General features: G+C 37.8%; 1 protein-coding gene across 9 annotated transcripts in view; it reads left to right on the top strand.

The window, feature by feature from the left end:
- MCTP1 (multiple C2 and transmembrane domain containing 1) overlaps nt 1-17,927 on the top strand; it is a 520,392-nt gene that overhangs the window by 237,905 nt on the left and 264,560 nt on the right. The window lies entirely within an intron of this gene.

Consider the following 17,927-nt stretch of genomic DNA (forward strand, 5'->3'; position numbering starts at 1 on the left):
TTTAACACTGGTTGTTAACACTCCATTTATTCTGAGCCAGAGCGAAGAGTCTAGTAGCTCTTCCCCAGGTGGTCTGCAACGCTGTATACAACAGGCTGTTCCTTTCTTCAAAATTCCCATGGTTGGCCAAGAAGTGACATTCTTTACCAGATGAAAATCTGAAACTCTAAGCCACCCAGCCACGACTGCACCCATCTCTGGAAAAGACTCTGAAGATAATGTTTCTGTACATGAAATACAGTCATCTCACATGTAACTAAATAATATCCACTTTTAAATGTGCTATTTCTTATATTATTACACCTACAGATTTTCTTTGCTTAATTCTATTTAGATAGGAAGAAGGACCAATTCTTATTGGTCTTTTTGCAAGTAACTGCATGTCACAAAAAGTAAAAGGACCCAGGAAAGGCAGTGTGTACAATATCTGATGTTGTTCTCAGGAGTCTATCCACAAGGTCAATCAATATGCATCATATTTCTCTCAGAATCTGCACAGACTTTGCCAATGGTGGGTTTTTTGGAAATCTGATTTGATTTTCTATAGATGAATTTGATTTAAAATAAACATAATTTAATTCAACATCTGTTAACAAAAGATGATTTTAAGCTTAAGTCATTTTAAAAATGGTTCTTTGAGTTCCATTTATTAGACATTGTCCTTAATTCACCAGAGGTTAATTAGCTCATATTCATAGTTTTCCGTATTTAGACTTCTTATAAATTATGTTCCTTCTTGATATTAGAATAAAGGAAATTTAATGTCTTCCTGCATTTTGATGTATTGTGCCCATAGAGAAAAATATTCTCAGGAATTTAGTTATATAGTCCCTGAAATTGGATCATATGAAGTAATCAAAATTATCCTTTCCACAAATTTTGAAATGTCAAATTGGCAAAACACCCTAATTAAGTATGAGTTTACATTTTTGGTACAACTGTTTGGTATCGCGAAAACTTACAAGGTTATAGACCCATTGAATAAGATTATTTAAAAAGAGGCATTTATTCTAATTAACACTAATTTAGTCTTCTAAGTGTGGGGTTGAGTGGAGCCGACAAAAGGCCTTATATAAAATAAGCCACTAAAAAGAATACCAATATTTAAAACCGTGTCTGTTCATTTCCCCAAGATCCTATTTCTTCTGTTGCTGATCTAGGTAACCTACCTGATAATCTGCTTTTACAAAATCATCTGTCTTTGGAGCAAAATAGTTCTGGAAATCCCAACTTTTAAGTCCCCTGGCACATTGATGAGGTATTCACTCATGGTGGCAGTTTCAGCTTACACTTAGGAACCTGTACCCATGGGCTGATTCTGAGCAGTGTCAATGGTCATCTCTGTCAAGATCTGGAACTTACTGTGTAATTTTTGCAGAAGACATGATGTCTAGTCTTAAGCTTACAGTAGGGACCTTGAGACAAGCATGAGGGGAGAACAGAGGCCACCTATTGATGACACACTGAATGCTTGTGATGAGTTTATTATAGAAACCAATCATCTCAGTATAGAAGACAGTAGAATCCCCTGCTTGAAGTGATGACATAAGCAATTGGGGATAACTATCATTTAGGTGATGGATTACCCTGAGGGGGAAAATGTATTACATACAATGAAGACATTGGCAAATCTCCAAAGCCTTACAAGCAGTACAGTAGTGTGTGCACCAAAATCAAATCCAGTTGATAAAAGCATTTTAAAACTACAAATAAAATCTTCCTCGAGGTAAATTTATTGACATTCTTTGTGTCAAGTGCATGACTATGAACATGCTTCCCTTATCCCAATAGGGCATGTAATAGCATATCGAAGAATAATACTTTATCATCTATACAAAATTTGCCTTGGCTAAGTCCCTATCCCACACCCAATATGACCCTTAGGTTTAACCGAACATCAGCCTCACAAGACTATCCAAGGCCATACTTGATATCTCTTCAGAAAGATACAGGACAGGGACCACAACTCAACAGCAGGATGGCACAGCTATCCCTTGTTGCAGTCCACGTGGCAATCCCCCCCACGCCCATCTGGGAGCTGTCTTCCTTGGCCCTGCAGGTGAAAAGGTGCAGATGGAAGAAGACAGGATCACACTAAGCAGGTGTGAGAACCACTCTGGTATAAATGCCTCATTTCTCACAGGAGCCAGTATCTCTTATAACTACTTCATAGATGTAGCTTTTTTTTTTTTTTTAAGATTTTATTTATTTGAGAGAGAGTGAGAGAGCATGAGCCTTGGCAGGGTTGGGGGTGGTGGGCAGAGGGCAAAGGACAAGCAGACTACCCACTGAGCAGGGAGCCCAACTAGGGGCTCAGTCCCAGGACCCTGAGATCACTTCCCAACTGAGGCAGATGCTTAATTGACTGAGCCGACCAGGTGCTCCCTCAACATAGCTATTTGTCGACATGCCTCGTTCCAAGAGTCATTGCACACAGGGAAGCCAAAAGATAGAGCTTCCTGTCACATGTTTCTTCTCCTCCCATTCCAGATGAAATTCGCCAACGAGGAGATCATTTTTACCGTTTGCTGCCTAGGAACATAGTTGACATACGGTCTCTTCAGTTTAACACAGAACTAGAGTAGCCTTGAGGTCATATTCTCAAGAAGAAGGAGCAAGCATTGGGAAAGTTAAGCAGAGATTCCAGTTGTGCTTAAGTGTATCAGACTGTTCCTCCTTGCTCATAAGTGCCACAGGAAGAGGTTCAAGGCGATGTAATTCCAAGCCTTTAGAGCTACCTAGGAGTTGTTTAGGAAGCACCAGAGTGCTTTTCAGTTTTATAAGTCTGAATTTAGGACATGACTCTGGAGAACAGCAAAATCAAAAGAATTTTTGGTCAGGCACAGAAGTACTCAGAAAAGTTGAGAAGTAGATACAGCCTCGCCTGTGTTATTAACCAAAGTCAAAGCCCTTTGTAGCAACTGTAACAACAAAGATAGAACAAGAAATCGTTCAGCTGTCTTAAGTTGTCTAGATATGACCACCCCTTACTACTCTTTCTGTTTTCTTGGTCTTTTTTTTTTTTTTTCAACAATTGACCATGGTCATAAAATACTCAAAAGCAGAATAAAAGCAGACCCCTTTTAAGAGGATGTGTTTAGTTTGAGTGAGGCAAAACCTTCCATTTATCCAGAAAGTCAGTCAGGTTTTACTACCTTGTGTTGAGAACAGACTCTATACTTCAGTGACCATTTTTCTTTCTGGATTATCAGTCCTCTATTACACAAATCTCTTTAACAAATAATTGTATTTTTTTCAAATTATATTTATTGAGGTGTCATTTACATAGGGTTCAAACTTTACACAGTTTAATGAGTTTGACCGAAAAATACAGTCTAACTAACTAGTCATAACTAGCACAAAATATATATATGTTGTATATATATATGTATAACATATAAGTGTTAAATATATATATATATATTTAACATTTCCAGCACCTCAGAAAGCTCCATTATGATCTTCTGTGGTAATTTTCTCCTTACATTTCTAGCAACAACTAATCTGGTATCTGTAAAAAACAGCTTTAAATTTCCTCAATATGTATGTATCTTCAATGGACATGCATATATATGAAATGATAGGTGATACATTTTAGAGATTGACTATAATTTTGTAAAGCATAAGACACTCTTTTTACTGTGTTGATGTTATCCTTATAATTGGAATGCTATTTACATTTCAAATATATTTACATGTTGACAAAATATGTAAACAAAAATTACTCAGTGACCCTGATGAAAACTATGGACTATAAGTGAAAATGATGGGTCAGTGTAGATTCACTGATACAAGTGAACCATTGTTGGGGAGGATGTTGATGGTGAGGGAAGCTAGGCATGTGTGGGGAGCAAAGAGTATAAACTCTGTATTTACGAGTCAACTTTGCTATGAAACTAAAATGTCTCTAAAAATCAAAGTCTACTTAAAAAAACAACAACACTACTCTATGGAAATCAAGTATTTTGCTCTGTCTCCATTGTAATTTAGCATAAGTATATAAAATAATACAACTATGGGTGATACTAAAAACTTACTGGAACTGTAAAATTTTATTCAAGAAGAATCCAAATGGAATAGTATGCAGCATTGTCTAAAGTTTAAAACAGCTCTCCTTTCAAAATCACAATGAGATATCACCCTAGACTGGTCAGAATGGCTACAATCAAAAAGATAAGAAATAAATGTCAGCAAAGATGTACGAAAAAGGGAACCCTTGCACACGGTTGGTGGGAATGTAAATTGGTGCAGCCACTATGAAAAATAGTATGAAATTTCCTCGAAAAAATGAAAAAAAAAATAGAACTACCATATGATGCAATAATTCCACTATTGGGTATTTACTTGAAGAAAACGAAAACACTAATTCAAAAAGACATATGCACCCCTATATTTATTGCAGAATTATTTACAATAGCCAAGATAGGGAAGTAAATAAGTGAATAAATAAACATATGGCGTGAGTGTGTGTGTGTGTGTGTGTGCATGTGTGTGTAATGAAGTACTACTCAGTTATGAAAAAAAGAATGAAATCTTGCCATTTGCAACAACATGGATGGACTGAGAGGATATTATGCTAAATCAGACAGAGAAAGACAAGTACCATGTGATTTCACTTATACATGGAGTCTTAAAAAAACAAAGAAATAAACAGACACTTAAATACAGAGAACAAACTGGTTGTTTCCAGAGGGGAAGTGTGCTAGAAAATGGGAGAAATAGATAAAGGAGATTAAGAAGTACCAACTTCCAGTTATAAAATAAATAAGCCTTGGAGATAAAAAGTACCACATAGGGAATATGTTGTTAATATTATAATAACGTTTGGTGACAGATGGTGACTACATTTATGATGACCACTGTGCAAAGACTCATTGAATCAATATGGTGTTTCACCTGAAACTAATATAACACTGTATGCTTATTATACATCAATAAATAAATAACCCAGAATGAAATACAAGAAAACAAGGAGATAGAAATTCTGCAACTGGGACTGAGAGATGTGGGAAAAGAATAATAAATCTCATTTATGAATTTCCATGGAATAGAGGAGGAGAAATAGTTACTGAGTTAATGGAGGATAATTTTTCAATTCCCACGAAGGATATAAATCCGTAAGTGTCCAAAATATGACTTCTAGCAAGCTTGATAAATAACAGAACTCTAGATCCAGATACATTATAGTAAAACTCCAGAACACAAAGGCAAAAATATTTTAAAAGCAGCTTAAGGGAAAAAAAAAAAGATCTACACACAAATGACAATTCAACTGCAGGTTTCACAATAAGGACTCAGAAAATATAGTTATCAAAAATCTCTGTGGGGATGCCTGGGTGGCTTAGTGGGTTAAAGCCTCTGCCTTTGGCTCAGGTCATGATCTCAGGGTCCTGGGATTGAGCCCCGCATCAGGCTCTCCGCTCAGCAAGGAGCCTGCTTCCTCCTTTCTCTCTCTTTGCCTTTCTGCCTACTTGTGATCTCTGTCAAATAAATAAATAAAATATTAAAAAAAATAAAATTTAAAAAACTCTGTAAAGGGCTGAAAGAACCTATTAATCTGGAATTAGAAAATAATTGTCCACTTCGAGTTATCTACCTAGCAAAATAATCTTCTGAGACTGAAGGCAGAATAAAGCTATTTTGAAATTTGTATCTGTGAGAATTTGCCACTGCCAAGCTTCACCCAAAGAGCTTCTGAAAAATGACTTCAGGAAGAAGAATCTCAGACATGAGTAACAGTGAGCAAAGGAATTGGTAAACATACAGGTAACATTAAATAAGCATTATATGAAGTAAAACTTGTTAAGGTGTGTGATTTTTTTAAAGGACTAAATGAAAATACTGGGTAACAACCTATGAGTCAGGAGTGGAGGGTTTAAGAAATATTCTACAACAAGATGTAATGAGCACTGGAGGTTACATAAGGCTGATGAATCACTGAACTCTGCTGCTGAAACTAACAATACACTATATGTTAATTAATTTAAATTAAAAAGTGAAAAGAAGAAAGAAATATTCTACAGACTGTATTAGTCAGCAGAGGAGCAGGTATGATCTTCAGAACTGTTGATATAAGGAGGCATGTTAAACTTGTCAAGAATAACTAGTAAACGGAGGGAAATAGAATGCCTGGGGCGCCTGGGTGGCTCCGTCAGTTAAGCATCTGCTCATGATCCCAGAGTTCCACGTTGGGCTCCACGTTCAGCAGGGAGTCTGCTTCTGCCTCTGCCCTTCCTCCTGCTTTTGCACTCTCTCTCTCTCTCAAATAACTAAATAAAATCTTTAGAAAAATGTAGACCTTAAAAATTTGCAGAGAGGTAAAATAAAATTAATAAAAAACACAAGAAAAACCTGCTTTTTAAATAAAGATGCTACTTACTCTAATTCAGTTTAATTGCATACATATTTATATCCACAATCTTAAATTTTAGTGATAATTTACCTGTCCCATAAGACAAGTATACAAATTTTCCCGTTAATTAGACCTCTTACTATAAAATCAATCTGATTTACATGGACTAAGTGTTATGTTATATATCTCACTCTGATATAGACAAAGAGAACACATTTAGCTGTCTTAATAACTGCTTAATATTTATTTACCACGTAATACTATCTTAAACTCTTGGTTTAAAATCTTAAAAGACAAAAAGTTTTCTTAATTAAGGCTGTGCCATTAGCATATTTTTTTTGTTCTTTACTTTGTCTTAGTGACCAAAACTAAACTCTGAACTAAAACTCTGCCATCCCTTTGAGCACTTTCTTCTTCCATTTATGTGGAGGGAGGTTTTGAGACTCCTTATTCTAAACTTATGTGCATTTGTTAATCTCAAAACCAATCAAAATATGAGCTCAATTAAATTTGAGATACTGACGGTATAATCTTGTTGATTTTCCTCTGGAGGCAGGCGAAGGTACCTTTTAAAAAGAAATAAATATATATATATATATATATATATGTGTGTGTGTGTGTGTGTGTGTGTGTGTTAACATTATTTAGGGAATAGCTCTTTTGCCCTTGAGATAAAGTTATCTTGCTCAGTTGTTTGTTCTGTCTTTGTAAATTAGAACTATTTCTGGGGCACCTGGTGGCTCTGTCAGCTGAGCGCCCCAGTGTTAGTTTGAGCTCAGGTTATGATCTTGCGGCCCAGTGATCGAGCTCGACATTGGCTCTGTTCTCGTTCTCTCCCCTCTGCTCCTCCCCCTGCTCACTCCTGTGCGCTCGCTCTCTCTCTCTCTCAAATAAATAAATAAAATCTTTAAAATAAAAAAATAAGAAAATGAAATGAATTAGAACTATTTCCTGAGTTCACTCGCTGCAAGGAAAGTACACCTTTCTTTTTTCTTGCGAAATTAGCAATCAGATTCTCTCTTCTCCTTTCATGTTTTAAGTAGACTTACTCATTTAACTCCATGTTCTTATAATGGGCACAGCCATCCTTAATTTTTAGAAATGCTCTTTAAAAACGCAGGGGTGGCGGGGAGGCTGCTTCTCCCCTCTCTCTCTGCCTGCCTCTCTGCCTACTTGTGATCTCTGTCTGTCAAATAAATAAATAAAATCTAAAAAAAAAAAAAAATGCAGGGGTGTGTGGATATAGAGCAGTAATTCTCAGAGTCTGGTCCCAGAAGAGCAGCATTAATATCACTTGGGAACTTGCAAATCCTTGGACCCCCACCTCAGACATCTACTGATTCATAAGCTCTGGGTGTGGGGCCCATTCATGTGTGTTTTAAGAAAACTAGGTAATTCTGATGCATGCTAAAGTTTGAGAACATTCATATAAATGTCCTAAGAATCTCACTGGACACACACACACACGTGCACAATCACAGTCACAGTCACACGGAAAATCAACCCACTAATTAAAAACTAACATAACAAAATAAAAAAATTATTCAAAAAACAGCAACATCAACCAAGTAAATTTGAAGATCCGATTGGCTTTATTCAACAATTCATCAATCAGGCACCATCCTATCTAGCAAATAGAGAGCTGTTCTCAGGAGTTGCATAAAATAGAAGATTTTAATAGGAAGGAGGGTGAGGCAAAAAAAGAAAAGCAAAAAATAAAAGAAGAAAAAGATTTTTTTTTCAATAATAAATAAATGAATAATTAAAAAGATCTTTTTTATTAGCAAAAAAAAAAAAGAAAAAGATTATTTCAGCCAGGACCTCTTTTGGAAGGAAAGGGAACGCCATGGTTTCTGTCCTGTGGAGGGCCACACAAGGGCTGAGCAGGAAGTTTCAGACTGACTCGTAAAAGGTCACCTTCCTGGAGTAGGTTGAAACTTGGTCTTGGTTTGTTGGTATGGGGGGAAATGACTCCAATTTGGGCTTTTTTTTTTTTTTTTTTAACGCTATATGTAATTTTGACTCATAAGTCAATGAAACTGTGGTCACAAACCATGTGTACAACAACCTCCCAGGGCAAACCGTACTTCAGCCAAAAGACATCATTGAGGGGGTTATTCACTCATCCTAGAGTTTCTTGCTGGGGGTTTGGATCACTGTTCAGTGACAGCAGACAACCACATGGAATTCCTCAAATACAAAACAAAGACCACACAGTTTCTCGGGTCTGAAACATACTTTAGAAATCCGTGAAACCATTCTGAGCTTCCCTTCCTGAAACCCCTGAGGCCACCCTGCGTCCCAAACTCGCCCTCCAGTCTCTCTCAGGCCTTCAGGCCCATCTCACTTCTCTCAGGACTCATGTTAGATGGCGAGATGACACAATACCACAGAACAAGAGGCCCTTCAAAGGGCCCTTCAACTTTGACAGGAGAGAGCTCTGTACACGAGTTATAACTGTCATGTCTTTGAAAAATCTAGTATTTTGTCAGTTGTAGCTACTCTTAAAGAGCAAGGTCAGGCAACCACAAAGGCTGTTGTCTGCTGACTTTGATGTTCCTGTGACGCAGACTTTCTCTGTGGTGTAGAGGCTGCTTTTAGGCAACCAACTTGAGCAATGGAAGCCTGAGTAAAGTAGAATGGCTTACAGTGACCACAGGCCCATTAGGAAACCCGCCTCAAAATAGCCATAAGCCCTAGCTGACCAATGGACACAGTTACCAAAACAAAAAGAAAATTCCCTACGTCCCCATACCTCCTCAGCTTCCCCCTTAACTATAGCCTCCCACCACTGCCTCCTGGCAGGCAGTCTGTCCTCTGCTGCCCTGCCCACTGCTCCCTTGCAGTTTATTCGGTAAACTTCTACCCCTTTGTTCTGCCTCAGGTGAATTCTCTCACCATCTGCACTGCTGGTCTCCACCCTCCACGTGTGGGTCCTCCAAGAACAGTGGAAAGAGAATATTTCCATTTAATTATGAATATGTATCAGAAATATCTCACAATTTTTTTTTTGCAAGTAAAAAGCCTCCCTCCAGGCCGTATCAAAGATTTAGCATCTATATTTTATTCTGAGAGCAAACACGAGGTTTCTAGATTAAAGATCAGACATTATTCCTTATAGTATTTGTTTCCCACGTTTCACTCTCTGCCTTCAGAGAGATTCCATGAGAACAAATGTCTGCTGCATTTCCAGAGGCTCTGTACTGTGGAGAGGAACCAGAATTACACAACCGGGGAGCTTTATAACACAGGGGCACAGCGGGCCCTCCTCCCCGCTTAAGAGAGAAAAAGAGCGTGTCTTTCTGAAGTGAACAGATCCTCTCTTGAGAACAGGAAAGACTCCTAGATCTTCACAACCATTTGAAATGTAAACTCATGGCTCGAAGTCTATCAAGCAAGCCCTACCATATGAAAGGGAAGAGGCCCTGGGGAAAAGAGGACATTCTCTATCTTTATAGCTTCTACTGCATTTCCTCATTTCTTATGTCTGTTATTCGTCTCCCCTTTGTGTTAAGCGTGGATTTTGCCCATCATGAATATGTGCAGTTGCTCTGCTTTATGGTCTAAAGTGAAATGGTCCTCACAGTTGAAGAATGATCAATGTGTCACCCACAAACATCTTTCAAAGGCAGACTGAGGAGTGGTCTTAAATTTTAAAGGATTACTTTTTTTGTAACAAATGTACCAAGAGACATTGACTACAAAATTGTGTATTTAAGCTTTTCTAAATGTTCCAGTGTTTTGAGAACATAGTACCTATTGAAAAAAAGTTATCAGAGAACAATTCCTAGTTAAATTTAGAAAACAATGAACAAAGCTTTCTACTTTATTAAAGAAACTTTTGAGTATAAATTGTAAGAATAAAATAAATTGCTTTTCTAAAAAGTATGTTCAAGCTTAAAAGTTCTCAAACTTTAGTCAGTTATCTTAAATAATATCTTATTAGCAGTCTTTCATAGAAGAAAAGACCATGTTTTTTTTTAGATTAGGTTATGTGGAAGCAGAGCCTGAGACATGGATTTGGGTTTCTCTGGGGGATAACCCCATGAAGCAGTGGGATGGGTGAGAATAGCACAGGAAACGGAAGAAGGTCAGTACAGGGATAGTGAAAAATCAGGTTACCTCTGGGACTTCTGAGACATGGTGTAGAATGTCCCCAGCAAGTCCTGATGAGTAACCATGAAGATGGACTATTCATTTAACAGTTCCCATTTGCCATCTGCTCAGGCCTGCTCTCCAAGGTGGCCTGAGCCAAGTATGCGTGAAGCACACTCCTGTGACTGCAGAAAGTCACAGGTGCTTGAGGAAGGAATGGAGGGAGAAAGTCTTTGGTGTTTAGGAAAGCTCAGAGTGCAGATGGGATATGGCCGGACAGTGGCGGCCTCTGCCACAGTGTACGGTGGGCATCAGAAAGACAAAAGTGGGCCACTGAAGAGCTAAGCCTCATATGTAAAATGTGGTAACAAGAGCGTCTTCCTCCTAGGCTTGTTCTAAAGGTTTAATAGGATTCTACATATAATGTTTTAGAGGAAGACGCAGAGTAAGCCCTCTGATCATCTACAAGGCGTAACTCTGAGATATTGTGGGTTTGGGTTTCACTGCAATAAAGTGAATATCGCAGTAAAGATAGTCAAAGGGACTTTTTCATTTCCCATTGCATATAAAAGTTATGTTTACACTATGTTCCAGTCCATGAAGTGTGCAATAGCATTACGTTTGAACAGACAACAATGATCACACATTAATTTAAAAATAGTTTATTGGGGATGTCTGGGTGGCTCAGTGGGTTAAGTCTCTGCCTTCGGCTCAGGTCATGATCTCAGGGTCCTGGGATTGAGTCCCACATCGGGCTCTCTGCTCAGTGGGGAACCTGCTTCCTCCTCTCTCTCTGCCTACCTCTCTGCCTACTTGTGATCTCTGTCTGTCAAATAAATAAATAAAATCTTTTTTAAAAATTTTAAAAAACAAAAATAGTTTATTGCTAGGGGTGCCTGGGTGGCTCGGCATTTCAGTTTCCAGCTCTTGGTTTCAGCTCAGGTTATGATCTCAGGGTCATGAGATTGAGCTTCACAGTGGGCTCCATGCTGGGCATGGAGCCTGCTTAAGATTCTCTCTCTGACTCTCTATGCTGCCCCTCTCCCCTCATATTCTCTCTCTCTCTCTCAAAAAAAAAATTACTAAAAAATGCTAGTCATCTGAGCTTTCAGCTACTTGTAATCTTTTTGCTGGTTCAGGCCCTTGCCTCCATGTTGATGGTTGCTACTGATCGGGGTGGTGGTTGCTGAGGTTTGGGATGGTTGTGATAATTTATAAAAATAAGACAACCAGTGAAGTTTGCCTAGTTGATTGGGTCTTCCTTTCACAAATAATTTCTCTGTAGCTGTTTGATAACATTTTATTCACCGTAGAACTTCTTTCACAATTGGAGTCAATCCTCTCAAATCCTGAAGCTGCTTCATCAACTAACTTTCTGTCATATTCTGTCTCTCTTGTTGTCATTTCAACAGTCTTCACAGCATCTCCACCAGGAGCATATTCTGTCTCAAGAAACCACTTTCTTTGCTCATCCTTAAGAAACAACTCTTCATCTATTAGTTTTATCATGAGAATGCAACAATTCAGCCCCATCTTCAGGCTCCACTTCTAATTCAAGTTCCCTTGCTGTTTCCATCACATCTGCAGTGACTTCTTCCACTGAAGTCTTGAAGAGCCTTTAAAGTCATCCTAGAGCATTGAAATCAACTTCTTCCAAACTCCTATTCAAGTTGAGCTTTTAGCCCATTCCCGCAAATCACAAATTTTTTAATGGTATTTAGCCTGATGCATCCTTTCCAGAAGGTTTTTAATTTACTTTGCCCAGATCCATGAGAGGAATCAGTACGTATGGGCAACTATAGCTTTACAAAATGTATTTCTTAAATAATAAGGCTTAAAAGTTGAAATTACACCGTGATCCCCATGTTGCAAAATGGACATTGTGTTAGCAGTCATGAAAACAACATGAATCTCATTGTACATCTCTCTCCGTCAGAGCTCTTGGGTGATTGGGTGCATTGTCAATGAGCATTAATATTTTGAAAGGAATATATTTTTCTGAGAAGCAGGTCTAAACAGTGGGCTTAAAATATTCAGTAAAATATATTATGTAAGCATATATTCTGTCATCTAGGTTTTTTGGTTCCACTTACAGAGCAGAGGCAAAAGATTTAGCATATTTCTTAAGAGCCCCAGGGTTTCCCGAATGGTAAATGAGCATTGATTTTGACTTAAAGTCACCAGCCACATTGCCCCTAATAAAAGAGTCAGCCTGTCCTTTGAGATTTTTTTCTTTCTCTCTCTCTTTTTTTTTTTTTAAGTTTATTTAAGTAAACTCTACCTCCAATATGGGGCTTAAACTCATGACTTGGAGATCAAAAGTCACATGCTCTTCTGACTGAGCCAGCCAGGTACCCCATCCTTTGAAACTTTGAAGACAGACATTGATTTCTTCTCTCAAGAAGCTATAAAAATAGCTATAAAAATCCTAGATGGCATTTTCTTTCAATATGAGGCTGTTTCATCTCCGTGGAACATCTGTTGCTGAGGGTAGCCCCCTTAATGCATTTTCTTAGCTAGGTCTTGGGGATAACTTGCTATAGCTTCTGCATTAGTACTTCTCTCGTCACCTTGCACTTGTTATAGAGATAGCATCTTCCCTTAAACTTCATGAACTGATCTCTGCTAGCTTCCAGCTCTTCTTCAGCTTCCACACCTCTCAGCCTCGATAGAATTGGAGAGAGGTATAGCCTTACTCTGCTTTAGGCCTTGGCTTAAGGGCCTGTTGTAGCTGGCTTGATCTTCTATCCAGACTACTAAAACTTTCTCAGTATCAACGGTAGGTCTATTCCACTTTCTTATCATTCTTACGTTTGCTGGAGTAGCACTTTTAACTTCCAAGAACGTTTACTTTGCATGTATAACTTGGCTGGCTGTTTGACACAAGAGGCCTTGCTTTTGGCCTGTGTCACCTTTGAATGTACCTTCTTCACAGAGCTTAATCGTTTCTTGCTTTTGATTTAAAATGAAAGATGTGAAACTGTTCCTTTTACTTGAACACTTAGAACCCATTGAAGGGCTATTAACTGGCCTAATTTCATTATTGTTGTCTCGGGGATAGGGAGACAGAGGAGAGGGAGAGAAATGGAGAAGCAGCCAGTCTGTGGAATAGTCAGAACACACACAACACTTATGACTTACATTCGCTGTCTTAGATAGACACAGTTCGTGGTACCCCAGGACAATTACAATAATAAAATTAAGGATCACTGGTCACGATCACCATAACTGTAACTATAGTAATAATGAAAATTTGAAACATTGTGAAAATTACCAGATGCGACACAGAGACACGAAGTGAGCCTGTGCTGTTGGAAAAATGGCTCCAATAGACTTGCTCAAGGCAAGATTGCCAGAACCTTCAATTTGTAAAAAAATGCAATATCTGCAAAGTGCAATAAAACAGGATATATCTGTATTTCCATCATCCCTACCAACAAATTACTATTAGCATCATATTAACTGAAGGAGTATTGGTCAAATTAGTGAATATTTCTGAATGAGAGCTGCAAAGACTTTTCTCACTATTATTTTTAGTCAGTATTATATATTCTAATTGGTTCTGATATTCAGCTTTACAGTTTTTTACAGTTTTTTGTTTTCTAAGGATTTCTCTTTTATTTAACTTACGCTATTGACAATCTCCTCATTGTATGTCTTTGTTCTATTTATTCCAGAACCAATGGCCACTCTATCTCACAGGGAGAGAAAAGCAGGGTTCTTGCTAAAAATTGAAAAAGGCAGTTGCTTTTGTGATGCTGAGGCTATCTCTCATATTTTTTTTTCTGGCTTTTAAATGCACAAAGCTTGTATTTTCTCCTTAAATACTGTAACCATATTTCCTTAATCATGTTGGAATTGAACTTAGAGATCATTAAAATGTAATTCTGGAAAGAAATCATTATCAGTTTTCAAGATGGCAAGAAAAATAAAGCTAGAGTAAGTAATTCATACTTCAGAGTATTTAAAATTATTTGAAATTTATTTTTACTGATTTCACGTCACGATTCTGATTCAACAGCCTTGAGAAACAAAAATGTTCTTTGCTGTTATGAATAATAGATGTCATAGAGGAAGTCGATAGGTTTTTCTTTTGACTCCATCATATGTACCAAAAAATCAGTAGCATAGATAGACAACACAACTCAAGTGGATAATTATTACTCTTGAAATATATTGATGTAGAGTATTGGTAATGGAAAAAAAACTGAACAAGGTTAACATTTTAATTTGTCACAAGAACATAAGAAATTCTTATGTTTATTCTTATGTTCTTAAAATTTTATTCACAAAAATAAGAACATCTCAGATTTACCATTGCTTAATAGCACATGTAATTTCACTTCATAGGTTTCAAATTTGTGATACATTTATGAGGCTCTTCCTATGCTTTGATGTACAATTAGGTGTCACGTTTGGGAGTGGATGGTAAGATCTGGTTTATGACTTTGTGAAGACAAAGCATAAAGTTCAGCATAGTTGGTAGGAAGAGTAATAGAGGAAGCCCCTGGGGAATGTGATCTGGGCCATGCCAAGGGAGGCCTCAGGTTGGTAAAATTCTGTAATTTATCTGTGCTTTGGGCCTCTAGCTGGAGAGCCTTTGATGAGGACTGGAATATAGTAAATTATGCATTGAACCAATGTCTGTTCTAATTTAATGTTTACATTTGTGTGCCTCTTGATCTGTTCTAGTCCAAGAAAATTGGATTTAAGGCATGTGGTGTAAGCAGAATTAAATTGACCCCTAATGATCTATGTCCTTTTATTAATTCACTCCCTGTTAGTATGGTGGAATCTGTGGGCATGAGGGGCTATCATTCCTGTGATTCTGGTATATTCTGTTATATAGCAAAAGTGAAGGGATTTTTACAAATTTAGTAAATGTCCCCAGTCAATTGACTTTAAGTTCCTCAAAGGACTATGATCTTTGGTGAGTCTGGCCTAATCAGGTGAGTCCTCCCTAAGATAATGAGATCCTCTTGCTGATTCTGAAGATGCCAGCAGCCATATTGTGAACTAACAATGGAGAGAAATGATCTCTAAGAGCCAAGAGCTTCAGTTAGATCTGTAAAGGACTGGATTCTACCAACAACCTAAAGATTACAAAGTCCAGATGAGAGCTCAGCCCAGCTCACACCTTGACTGCAGCCATCTGAGGCTCTAATCAGAGCTCCCAGTTAAGCCAAACCTGACCTACAGAAACCTCGAGACAACAAATGTGTGTTGTGCAAGTCCTTATGTTCATGGTAATTTGTTACACTGTATGAGAAAACTAATATGGGGTCTAAGTTAAAAAGAAACAAAAGGGATCTGTGTCTTTCCGTCTGGATTGTCCATCAGCTTTCCTGGAAAATATTACTAAAAGAACAAAAAACAAACAAATAAAAAAACCACACACACACACACCACTCTTTGAGCCATTGGACTTAATCAAATCTTAAGATAATTTCCCTTAATGAGGTTAGAAGGTAGGGAACCAGATAAATGAACATATGAAATTATCAGATGCCAAGTCATTTTCAAAAACCTCCTTCCAGAAATCGTTTTTGCAACATCCAACACACAAAATTGCTAAAGAGCACTTTCGTTTTACTAAAGCATTAGCATTTGGAAAATATATTCATTAATTCTTGAGACAGCAATCATTTGAATGCAATAGAAATCAATTGTCACATTTCTAAGAGGAAACGGAGAGGTTAGGGAAGATTGAAATGACTCAGAAGATACATCCCCATTCTGTGAAGATTTGTAATCAGCCCAGAAAAAAGTAACTCTTAACATTATCTCAATATCTCTTAACATTAAAGTATTTTTAAAAGCTATATCTCTATCTCAAGAATAAATATTAATATGAACCTTCTGTGCTTTTAGTATCTATGAAAAGTAGATTTGCCTTAGCTTGGAAGAGACTACTTGAATAAATTTATAGGGAAACAACTTTAAAGAAAATAAATAAGTTGAAATGTAAAAATAAACACACAGCTGTAGCCGAGGAGAACAGTGCTGCTGGAACTGGAATGTAATTCTTGAGCTTCTACAGAGCCTCGTCACAAGGTACTGTGTCTGTGTCCAACAGGATCGATGTCTCTGATAGTAGCAAAGAGAAAATCAAGTTTTTTGGACCTTATAATTTTTACTTCCTTTCATAATGAGAGCATAATTAAATGGGAAAGGCATAAGCAAACAGAGGAAGCCCATAAAAGTCTCTGAGAAAAACCACACTCAACATTAAGAAGCTTTCCAAGCTGTCTTATATTCAACAGGGAAAGCTTTTAGGCTTTCATGGAGTCGTGCACTGTTATCAAAAATAGTGCGTGATGCTGTAAACACAAATGAGGGAGTGTAGCTCTTATTCTCTATGCATACTCATTAAGTTATTTGTTCAGGTTATGCAAATTGTCCTGGAGACTATCCAGAGGAAGTCCCAAGGTATACCCTGAATTACTCCATCATTAAAAGATTTCTCTTGTGCTTTTTTGCCCCTCAAAATTTTTTAAAGATTTTATTTACTAATTTCTCAAAAAGAGAAAGAGCACAAGCAGGGGGAGCAGCAGGCAGAGGGAGAAGCAGCCTTCCCACTGAGCAAGGAGCCCAGCACAGGACTCAGTCCCAAGATCCAGGAATCGTGATCTGAGCCGAAGGCAGACGCTTAACCAACTGAGCCACCCACGTGTCCCTTGACCCTGAAATATTATTCCCTGTTCCAGACAGATTCTATTTTCAATTTGTACTCCCTTTTGAAACTCTATAAGTAATACGTTTTGCAGAATTGATCTTCAGCCTAAGTCAGAACTGCTCAGAACACCAAGGATATGAAAAGGGACACAAAAAGCACAAAGTGCACAAGTGTTAAAAATTCCTATCCGTGCGCATTTACAGAGCAACTAGCCTGAACAGCACCTAGCACATCGTCCGTTCCAGGGATCCACTGAGTTCTGCAGCACAGCAGCCCTGCGAAGTCCTGTATTGGTAGTGATACAGATGATGGTGGCACTCATGATAATTACCATTAAAGAATATATAGTATAAAATAATAAGAGAACATAGTATAAAATTATTTTGAGGATTTGCTGAGTTGAGACATGCAAAGTGACAAGGACAATGCCTGGCCTGTAGAAAGCATGCAACATGTCTTAACTCTTTAAATAAAAATAATAATCACAAATAGACCTAAGTGCCATGCTCAAGTGCTCTCAAGTGTGAACTGTTGGTCCTTAGTGAAGAAAAAACAAAAAACCTGTATTATATTCTTAGTAAACCTGATCATGATCAAAGGACTAAAGTTTAGCCAAGGTCCTGATAGGTCAAACCAAAGTGGATACTTTGATACGAGACATGGAAATCAGAGAAATACTATACATCTTTAAACTTACACAATTATATCTCAGTAAAACTGGGGGGTTTGGCGGGAGTAACTGTCTTGGACCAAAAGTCAGAAGCCACACATTGAGAATGGCAAAATTGTTAAATTGCCTTAGAG

Source organism: Mustela erminea, chromosome 3, assembly GCF_009829155.1.
Source record: "Mustela erminea isolate mMusErm1 chromosome 3, mMusErm1.Pri, whole genome shotgun sequence".
Lineage (NCBI taxonomy): Eukaryota > Metazoa > Chordata > Mammalia > Carnivora > Mustelidae > Mustela > Mustela erminea.